Here is a 10770-nt window from a genome sequence, read left to right as displayed (position 1 = left end):
TTCCGGAGGAAAGATCGAAGATAGTTGTGAAAATTTTTACCCACGTTCATCTGTGATATGGCTTGCAGGAGATACTTGTGTGAGACGGTATCGAAAGCCTTAGTAAGGTCGAGGGCAAGGATGGCTCGTACATCCTTGGTGTGACGGTCGATGATTTGGTGCTTGATCATTAGCATCGCATCCTGGGTAGAGAGACCCTGGCGAAAACCCAGGATGTTATATGGGAAAAGGTCATTGCTCTCAATATATTGAGATATGCGGTTGTGTATAACATGCTCGATGACCTTTCCCACGCACGAGGTAAGGGAGATAGGTCGGAGGTTCTCGGGTGAGAGTGGTTTGGGAATGAGAATGACCGACGCCAGCTTCCAGTCATCAGGCACCTCTCCCGTGTCCCATACGCGGTTGGCTTCTTTGGTGAGTAGCTCGACCGAAGCGCTGTCAAGGTTGCGTAGTCGTTTGTTGGAGATGCCGTCGGGCCCTGGGGTCGACCCCCCGTTTAGTTCTTGTAAGACTGCCCATATCTCCTGTACCGTGAAAGGGGATTCGAGTTCTTTGATGTCAGTACCCTGATAGTCTGGGTAATCTGCATCATCAGCTGGGCCCATGGGGAGATATCGATTAGCCAGATCCTGTAACAGAGCTGCATCGTCGATACCCGCCATCTTTTGCTTGTGGATGATGCGGTCGATTGCGAGTCGTTGATTCCCTTTGTTCTCTGAGTCATCGAGAAGATGCTTTAGGAGGTCCCATCGGCCACCTCCCCTCATTCTCCCGTCCATTAAGGCGCACACTTCCGTCCACTGTTGCCGTGCAAGCTCCTCCGAGTGCCTGTTGATTTCTCTGTTGAGTTTGGCTATCTTTCTGCGGAGGCGTCTGTTTAAACGCTGTATTTTCCACCGAGCGAGGATGCATTCCTTTGCCTCGAGTAGGTGTGCTAGGCAGGCGTCCATACGGGTAACCTCTAGGCACGTCTCGACGCATCTCGACACGACTTGTACAGTCTTTGTCAAAATTTTGTGGGCCACGGTGACCGTGGCCGGAGCAGGTGCGCGGCCAAGCAGGGGCGCTGCGCTTGCTGCTGCCGGCTGGTTACGCGGCTTTAGAGAGTGAGGGGAACTTTCGCGCTTCCTTTCGTAGTATCGCCTATGGTATGGCTGGCGTGATAAGTGCCGTGGGGCCGAAGGCGCACTTCGATTCAGCGCAGGCACTTCGCGCAGCACTTATCGCGCCGGACACACTACAGAAGCAAGAGCGAAAGTTCCTCTCACTCTCTCTACCCGCGCAACCAGCCGACAACGAGAAACGCAGCGCCCCTGCTCGGCCGCGCGCTTGCTCCGGCCACCGTCGCCGTGGCCCACAAAATTTTGACAAAGACTGTACATTCTCTTTGAGTCGTGCGAACAGACTTTCTGTGTCCTCGTAGGTTGTGTGATCACCGCTGCGGAGCAGCCTGACAGCGTCCCAGTCTGTGATTTTGAAGGTCCGTTTCGGGCGCGTTTCATTAGGGACCGTGACTGAGGTTATGTAGTGGTCGCTACCCAAGTTCTCCCGGAGGTTGGCCCAGGTTTCACCCGTGTTGTTCTTGGTGAAGGCAAGGTCCGGGGTGGTGTCTCTTGCGAGTGACGTACCAATCCTCGTGGGGTACTGTGGGTCTGTGAGCAGCTGCAGAGAGCAGTCTGTGGTTGCCTGTAGGAGGCTGTCCCCTTTTTTGTGAGATTTATGTCGTGGATATCCCCATGCTGCGTGAGGTGCATTAAAGTCTCCAGCGATAATGAGCGGTTTATTCTTCGCCAGGGCGCTCGCTTTGTTTATGAGAGCCTGAAAGAAAGGTGGTGTAATAGCTCATCGCGCATCTGGCTGTTCGGTATAATTTCAACCATGATTGCCTCGATACGGGAGTTGCCCGGGTTAAGCTGGTGTTCTTGAAAGGAACAGTGCTGAGCGACAAGCGTTGTAGTGCCGCGTTGACCTTGTGTGTGCGATGCCACAGTACGAAAGCCCGGTAAGACGGGCGCGTCGCAGAGGGTTTCTTGCAATAAAATGGCGTGCGGTTTTCTTGTGTGCTCCAATGTACTGCTGAAGCGTGGTTCTGCGTTGTTTGAAACTGGCGCAGTTCCACTGCCATATTGTTAGTTCTTCAATGGCGACTGGCATGATGGTAGGTGTGGTCTGTTACTTCCGTCACGCCCGTTCGCGCATGTGCTCGACCGCTGGGTTCTTCCGGGGATAGGTTCATCGGGCTGCTTGGGCGAATAGTTAGTTTTGCGCTTTCTAAGGTTGCAGTTCTCTGAGAGTATGCTGCTAGAGTGCTTTAAACTGCCGATATTCTTTGGTAAATCATGGCCATGTCGTCGGACATTGTCTTGATCGTGACTGTTTGTGTGGTTAGCGTTTCTTCGATTGTGCTTTTCGGAGTATCGTGTGGCGCGGGAGCTTTACGCTTTGCTACCTCAGCTGAAACCTCTACTTGAGGAGATGTGGGGGGTGAGACTTTCTCAGCGCGTAGCGCCTCATTCTTTGCCTTAAGTCGAGCGTTTTCCTCTTCTCTTGGATCTGAGTTAACGTTTTCATAAGCTTCTCTAGCTTGTCAGTGACGTGATGGAGTTTCTGCGACATTTGTCTATTCTCAGCTACTAACTTGTCTACTCTGGGGTCGTTTACATGCTCTGGTAAAGGCCCTGGCGTTACCTGTTTTGTATCTTGCGCCGTGCCCTCTTTGACTTTGTCCGCCCACGAAGAGGAGGTCTGGAGGTCCTGTTACCCGGATCTTCCTCGGGACTCGGACCGGCGGCTGGCCTGGAACCGTCTTCTGGACTGGGCGCGACTCTGGCGAGAATGCGACCGGCCCTTGGAGACGCTGCGTCTTTCGCTGCCGGGAGAGGGCGCTCCGGCGTTGCCTAGCTGGCGTGGACGATCGGTCTCGCCAGGTGACGTCACTGCTAAGATGGCGCGACTGGCCCCCAAGCTGCTGTTGTATGCGCCGGCTGCAGCTGCGTTGCCGTCGGCGTTGACGCACGACGTACGGCACCTGGAAGCGGTGTTGGCAGGTCTTGCTGCCCGTTGGGTGTGCGCCTCCGCACATCGCATGGAGTACACGGGTGGCCTTCTGAGGGGGACTTGATTCCGCAGTTTTTGCAGGCGTCGGTGTTGGGGTTCACGCACACATATGCACGGTGACCGGGTTGACCGCACGTGTAGTACACGTCGTTCTGTCTCTTGAATAACGAGCACCGGACCATGTAGATCCCGAACATGACGTGGCGGGGCATTCGCATTCCGTCGAATAGTAGTACCACCGTCTGCGAGGTCTTGATTCTCTTAACTTCCAAGATGGTCGGATTCCGTTTGTTCACAAAAAGTTCCTGCAGTTGATATGCGCTGAGGCTCGCGTCGATGCCGCGAACGACTCCCTCGCTTGTGTTGTCGGGGGCCGCAATGTATGCGGCCACCGCGTAGCTCTTGCTCTCGAGGTGAATGTGCTGTAACTTGGAGTACGCTTCGGTATTTCCCTCTGATGGCGTTGCAATGACGAGGATGTTTTGCACCACATTGGGCATATAACGTCGGCTTTTGCTGCTTTGGGAAGGAAGGAAGGAAGGAAGGAAGGAAGGAATAGTACAGGGAAGGCAGGGAGGTTAACCAGAATACTGTCCGGTTGGCTACCCTACTCAGGGGGGAGGGGATACGGGTAATGAAAGGGAAAGAAAGGACAGCGGTACATATTAAAGGAGAAAATGAGAGACAGAAAAGAAGAAAAAACACAAGGCGTGACCAGGCAACTAGAAAGGCGGTACAAACAACGTACACAACCAGAAAATGCACAAAACTAATACGGTCCACTGATAAAATTGGCAACTAAGGGCACTGCACATCAGTAATGTCCCTACAATCGTTCTGACAGGCCCGTGTCCTTCAAAAATAGCAGTAGGGCTTTTATAGCCTTTTCAGTCTGTGATGGACAACGCCTATGGCACAAAATTGTCTGCGCTGTAAAGGGGAGGTCGTCGAGTCGGCGAAGTGTGGTGGAGAGCTGTTGCCTCGGCGTTACGAAGCGGTCACAATGGCACAGAAGGTGTTCAATCGTCTCGTCGGTGGCGCACGCATCACAAGCAGGGCTGTTGGCCATTCCAATGGTGTAGGAGTCAGCACCGGTGAAGGAAACACCTAGCCACAGACGACAAAGTAAGGTGACGTCCGAGCGTGGCACGTTATTAGGTAGGTGGCGCTGCAAATCTGGGTCAAGCGAGTAAAGACGAGCGTTTGAGAACTCGGGTGTATTCCACTTCGCGAGAATGACTTCCCGGGCAATAGACCGCAGCGACCTTGCTGCATCAGTGCGTAATAGAGGGATGCGGGTCAATCTTGCACTTGTGTGGGCGCCATGAGCCGCTCTATCCGCCTGTTCGTTCCCAGTAATGCCGCAGTGGCTTGGGAGCCACTGGAAAACAATATCATGTCTATGCCTGATTAATGTGTCATATAAGCACCGGATTTCAGCCACAAGTTGTTCGTATAGGCCGCGGCGGAGGGCAGATTGGATGCACTGAAGAGCGGACCTCGAGTCGCATAGCACAACCCATTTTTCTGGCGATTCCCGCTGGATGAATAGAAGGGCCTCCCGAATAGCTGCCAATTCATAACCGGTTGACGTCGTCGAGTTTAAAAGCCTAAAATGAATTTCGGTCGACTTTTGTGGTATCGTAACAGCGCCGGCAGAACTGGACGTGGTGACCGACCCGTCCGTGTAGACATGGACCCGGTCTCTGTATGCCTCATGTAGAAATAGTAGGGATAGCTGTTGAAGACCGCTAGGTGGAAGGTCCGCTTTCTTTTTTATTCCCGGGATGTTTAAGTGCAGTTGTGGCTGCGACAGGCACCAAAGTGGCGACGAGGGCCGAGAAGGAGGTGCATAGCTCGATGGCAAGCTCCCACTGTGAGCAGCAACCACATTACAAAAAGATGCCTGCGGTCGTGTTGAAGGCAGGGATGTAAGGTGGTGATGGGGCAACCGGGTGAGTTGCCTAATGTGTGCCCTCAGTGTCTCCACTGTCATGTGGGTTGTGATCGGGTGATCCCTTGCAACGCAAATTGTGGCCACAGTTGAGGCGCAACGCGGGAGACCGAGACATGTACGAAGACCCTGGGCCTGTACGGCCTGAATTGCCGGTAGGTTGGTTTTACATGTGTTGGTTAATACAGGCAGGCTGTAGCGCAAAACACCGAGAAACAGGGCATCGTATAGGCGTAACATTAAGTGCACGGAGACACCCCACGTCTTTCCGGCCAGAAACTTGAATAGCTGGACCACTGCAGTTAGCCTTTTTTTCAGGTATGAAACTTGAGGAGTCCATGATAAATCCCGGTCCACGACAACTCCCAGAAAATGGTGACTTTTGACGTAAGGAATATGTTGTCCATTTAAAGAAATCTTATACTGCGACATTTTTTTGCGGGTGAAAGCAACCAGTGCACATTTCTCCGGAGATATTTCCAGGCCTTTTCGACGCAGGAACAGAGATGTTAGTGTTGCGGCTTTCTGAAGTCGGGCCCGAATCTGAGTGCGTGAAACTCCTGATGCCCAATTGCAGATGTCATAAGCATAGATGGAGAGGTAGACGTTGGTTGGTAATGCGGTAGTAAGTCCTATCAACGTGAGGTTAAACAATGTAGGGCTAAGCACACTTCCTTGCGGGACTCCACGAGAAACAAAGTGCTGTGATGTTGGGCCATCTGAAGTCTCAACGAAAAAATATCTTCCTGACAGGAAGCTTTGAATCCATCTAAATGTCCGTCCACCGACTCCTGCATCTTGTAGGCCGCCCAGAACGGCGTCATGTATTACGTTATCGTACGCTCCTTTTATGTCTAGAAACAAAGCGGCTGACAAACGTTTGAGTGATTTGTTGTGCTGTACTGATGTGACAAGGTCAATTACGTTGTCGATGGATGAACGTCCGCGACGGAATCCAGCCATAGCATGGGCGTAAATTTTACGGTGCTCAAGGTACCATTCCAAACGACCTAAAACCATGCTTTCCATTAATTTTCCAATGCAGCTTGCAAGGGCTATAGGACGATATGATGCCGGGTCAAGGGGAGACTTGCCTGCTTTAAGAACTGGGACCAGGCGGTTACCCTTCCAATCCTCAGGAACCAAACCATCTTGCCATGACTGGTTCAGTCGGTACAAAAGAGTGTGACGGGCTTCTTGGCCGAGGTGACGCAGGGCGGCGTACGTCACTCCGTCTGGTCCTGGTGAAGATCTACTTCGGCACAGATGTAACGCCACATCGAACTCTTCCATTGAAAATGTGACGTTCATGCAGGAGTCGCGTGATACGGGGACGACGCGTATGCCCGCTTGGCTGGTCGAAGCTGGACCATTGGCAATTCTTAAGCAAAAGTCCTCCGCTACGTCGACCTCTCGGCGTTTCTGGTGAAGCGCCAAAGCACTGAAAGGCCGACGTTGCTGTGTTGTTGTTCGAAGGCCCCAGATGTGAGATAGAGATTTCCGAGGATCAAGTTTCTCGCAGAACGATTTCCAGCGCTGTGCTTGTACTTGTACGATGCGACGTTGAATTTTTTTCTGTGTACGTCGGGCCTCCCGAAGGTCATGAATAGACTTAGTGCGCCTGTATCTTCGTTCTGCACGACGACGAACAGCTCTGAGATGTTCTAGCACCTCGTCAAATTCTGTAAGCTTGGGATGCACCCGGAAAGAACGCATGGAATCTTGCACAGTGCTGGTTACGGCACTTTCAAAAGTCGAGGAGAGCCCTTCGCAGCAGAGATCTTCTATGCGAAATTTAAACCTCTTCCAGTGTATTCGTCGAATGGTTTTCCCAGGAAGAAAACCATCAAAGCCCTCGATCCTCAGGTATGTTGGAAGGTAGTCACTTCCACGGGTTTCCATGTATGTGAACCATTGAATGCTGTCAATGAGACTTCTCGAGACAAAAGCCAAATCCAGACAGCTACTATACGTCGTACCGCGAAGAAATGTTGGGCTGCCGTCGTTGACACAGCAAAGCTCATGACGGGATGCCAGTGAAACCAGTTTTTGACCTCTTGGATCATTTCTGTGGCTTCCCGAGAGCATATGATGGGCATTAAAGTCCCCCATAAGGACCCAAGGACCAGGGGTGTCTCTGATGATTTTGTCTAATCTGTTGGAATCGAAGCGTCCTGAAGGAGATAAATAAACTCCTATGAGTGTGAACGAGACACTTTTTTTTCTTCACTGTGAGGCAAATGTATTGGTTGCTGTCATGAGGCTCCACAGAATGTAGATTATATGTTAGTTCCCGTCGGACGAACACCAGAACTTTACTAGAAGCATCACTAGCTGGTGATACAAATGCTTCATATCCAGAGAGCCTTAACACGTCCGTGGCGTTCGGTTCACAAATGACGATGATGGGGAAATTGTTTATAAACACAAACTGTTTAAAGTCCGAAAAACGGGGCTTGATGCCTCTTGCAATCCATTGGAGTATGGTGGCGCGTTTGACTTCATCCCGAAAGGATCTTGAATTAGAGGCCATGATGCTCCGAAGGGACATTAAACTGTGGTAGGAGCGTCGCAGTAAACCCCAAAATGACAGGTTCCAGGTTCAGCATGGTCTCCAGAATGGTTTTGAAGAAGCTTGATGGCATTGAAGCAAGGTGGGACCGGAGGGCTGTAAAAAGGGCTCGTACAACTTTTGAATAGTCGTCTACCTTGACTTCCCTTGAAAGGGCACGACGCTCCCTCATGACGTTGGCGTACTGATCGCGTCCGCGTTGAACTGCAGGAGTGGTGCAGGAATCTCGTGGCTCTGGTTGTGCAACGCTGGCGCTAGGTTCCGTGCTTTTTGTCGCCTTTAAGGACTCCTGTGAAAGCAGGACCGGAAAACTGTTACTGTCTGGTAGCGGTGGAGGTGATTTGGGTCCCTCAATGAAAGCCTTCCTCCTGTGTAGTGCGCTGACGCGAAATGGGCACCCGCTGAAACTTGCAGGGTGATCGCCGCCGCAGTTGGCGCAGGCAAAGTTTTCCTTGCATTGCTGAAAGTCATGCGGGCCACCACACCGTTTACAGCGTTGCTCTCCTTTGCAGAATTTTGTGACGTGCCCAAAGCGTTGACACTTGAAGCAACGTGGAGGGGTATCCGTGTAATCGGCCGTTGCGTGCCTTGTAAACCCGAGGATAATCATGTTCGGCCGTTAAGTGTTTGGGGCGAACGACAACACTACGGCATCAGATGGGGTCGTTTTCCAGTTATCTCCCGAAGAGCCAGTCCGACGCATAATCCTTGTCACATGCAGTACCCCTTGAGGCTTGAGATAGCTTAGAAGGTCCTCCTCCGTGTACCACTTGGGCACAGCTTTGATGATGCACGTGTTCTTCACGTACGAGTGAGGTAGGCGGGCAGACACTGTAATTCCACTGATTCGGTCACATCGCAGCAAAGCATTCACATCGTTCTCCGTGGCTACGTCAAGAAGCAGGGCACCTTGAGCAGTGAATCTACTCTGAATCGGAGCCTTTCCCAGGAGAGATTGAAACTCTGAGAACAGGGTGATGGGGCTCACCTTCCTGAGGTCGTGGTCGCTTTTAGTCGGGGACACGATCACAGGTATCCCGACGGTACGCTTTTTACGGTGGCTCACCAGCTTAAAGCCTTCCTCGTCCGCGTCAGTCATCTCAGCGACGTCTTCTCCTTCACCGACGATCGTGGCATCGTCTCCTTGGGGCATCACCAGTGTTGTCGTCGTCGCAGGGTACCGGCGGCACAGATGGTGAGTCCTCCGCAGGGGCAGCTAAGCGCTTCTCAGCAGGGGGGGGCATGATGGGATCTGCGGTGGCAGCATCACTCGGTCTGCGGTGGCCTTTCATGGCGGCGGACTCCAAGGAGGACCCCGGCGATGCATACGGCGAAAACCTCCGTGAAGAGGCAGGCGTTCTTGAGGAAATGATTGCACAAATAGCAAAATACCACAGAAAAAGAGAGACGAAATACAAGGCAGCTGATACGCAGGCTTCGGGAGCAATGCCGGCAGCCCGCACGAACGCTTGCATAATCACGTAGTGGTTCACTTTTCTCACATCAAGGCCATCGCGCGGCCGAACGATGATTCGGACGTGTTCCCTCGGTAATCGGGGAAGCCGTGATGCCGTAGCGAGCCGTTTCCTTGCCCCTCTCGGGTCCGCTGTGCGGCGGCTGACCCGTGTGCCGGCACCCGTGTGAGCAACTCTGTCGGGAACGTGCAATTCCGACCTCGGTTTACGCTTTTTCGCAATAGCAGCGTTCCATCCCGGCCCGCGTGCTTCCTCGGGAGTGATTTCCGTGCCTTCCACCATTTCTACCTCGGGCATGATGAACTGGACAAGGCCTTCCCCACCGAATAGCCAGGCGTGAGGCCTAGCCCGTTAGGCCTGGCAGTTGTTCGGCGTGGTCACTTGGAAAATCTCCAATAAGTTCTGAAAGGGTCACTCACCAAAGATAAATCTTATATCAGCGTGCTCCGCTTCGACATCCACTTCGAATGGTGCACAAATTCACTGGCTACGGTCGAAAAATACCCCACAAACATGAATTAAACGGGAGCCGGCGTGAGACATGTCCGCATCCGTTGGTCGGTGGCGCCACCCACCCGAGGCGCGGCAAAAGAAAGTATCTACGAGGCCAGGAGAACCCGCAGGTTCAACGGCGGAAAGTCACGACGAGGTGGAGCTGGCCTCGCCGGTGTTGTGCCAGAGCGCCTGGCCCAAAGGCGTTGCACGAGGCGACGCGCCGACAGCGAGGCTGAGTCACGCCTCTCCCTTTCGTCGCTGCGGCGCGGCCGAATCCCGCATCTCAGAACGCTGCGGCGCGGCCGACTCCTGCATCTCGAAACGCTGCGGCGCGGCCGAATCCCTCAGCGGAGAACGACCCAAACAAGGGCATGTCGCTACGCCCGGAGGCGAGGTCACGGAGACGGCGGCGGCATCGCTCTCCCTTTCCCCATTGGCGGCGCAGCTGATTCACCTCTTCGCTACCATTCGTCGGAATTCGAACTTCAGGCAGCGAGAGCTCTGATTGGAGCTATTCGAACTTCTCGGGGCCCCAACGAACTTCCCGGGCTATAAAGAAGCCCGGAGGCTCTCATCGTCGGCATTCCTCGGCGGCTTCTCTCCGGCACCAGTCTCTTCGGAAGCACCGAGTGAAAGGGGTGCTGTCGCCTTTGTGCGAGTTATGTAACGTTTGCTTACCCTGTACATACTGTATATAAATGTTACTTCAAGTTTTCGTCGGCTCGAGAACTTCTTCGCTCTGCTCTGCGCCGCGTCGATAGCGGACGGAGCAAGGCAACATCGCTACACCGGTGACTGCGCTCGGGTGGCCAGTCGCAACAGTTGGAGGCTGCGGTGAGAGGGCCCAGTCCCAACAGTGGAGACAGCGTCGGGATGGCTGATTCCCAACCTCGGAGACAACGGTGGGATGCTCATTCCCAACACCGGGCAGCCGCTTACGTGTTTCGGGGCTCCCGGGTGCGGAAGCTGGTCGGCCATGGGACTCGTGGCGACGGGCGAACTCGAGCGCTAAGCCGAGGCGTTGGTCGTTGCGTCGCGAGCCTGCCGACGTAGTTCCACTAAAGCGCGTCACCCCCGGTCCCTTCCCCGCGTAGCACATTCACGAATCTCCAGCCAACTGCCCCAAGCGACCGTGTGCGCTTCCTTAAATAAACTTCTGCCGGCCGCGGATATGTCCTGCTCTGACGTCTTCCCCATTGTTCCTTTGTTCCCCC

Source organism: Haemaphysalis longicornis, unplaced genomic scaffold (genome assembly GCF_048455015.1).
Source record: "Haemaphysalis longicornis isolate Haplotype H1 unplaced genomic scaffold, Haemaphysalis longicornis Haplotype H1 scaffold_12, whole genome shotgun sequence".
Classification (NCBI taxonomy): Eukaryota; Metazoa; Arthropoda; class Arachnida; order Ixodida; family Ixodidae; genus Haemaphysalis; species Haemaphysalis longicornis.
The sequence above is the reverse complement of the archived record's forward strand: the minus strand, read 5'-3'. Positions refer to the sequence as shown.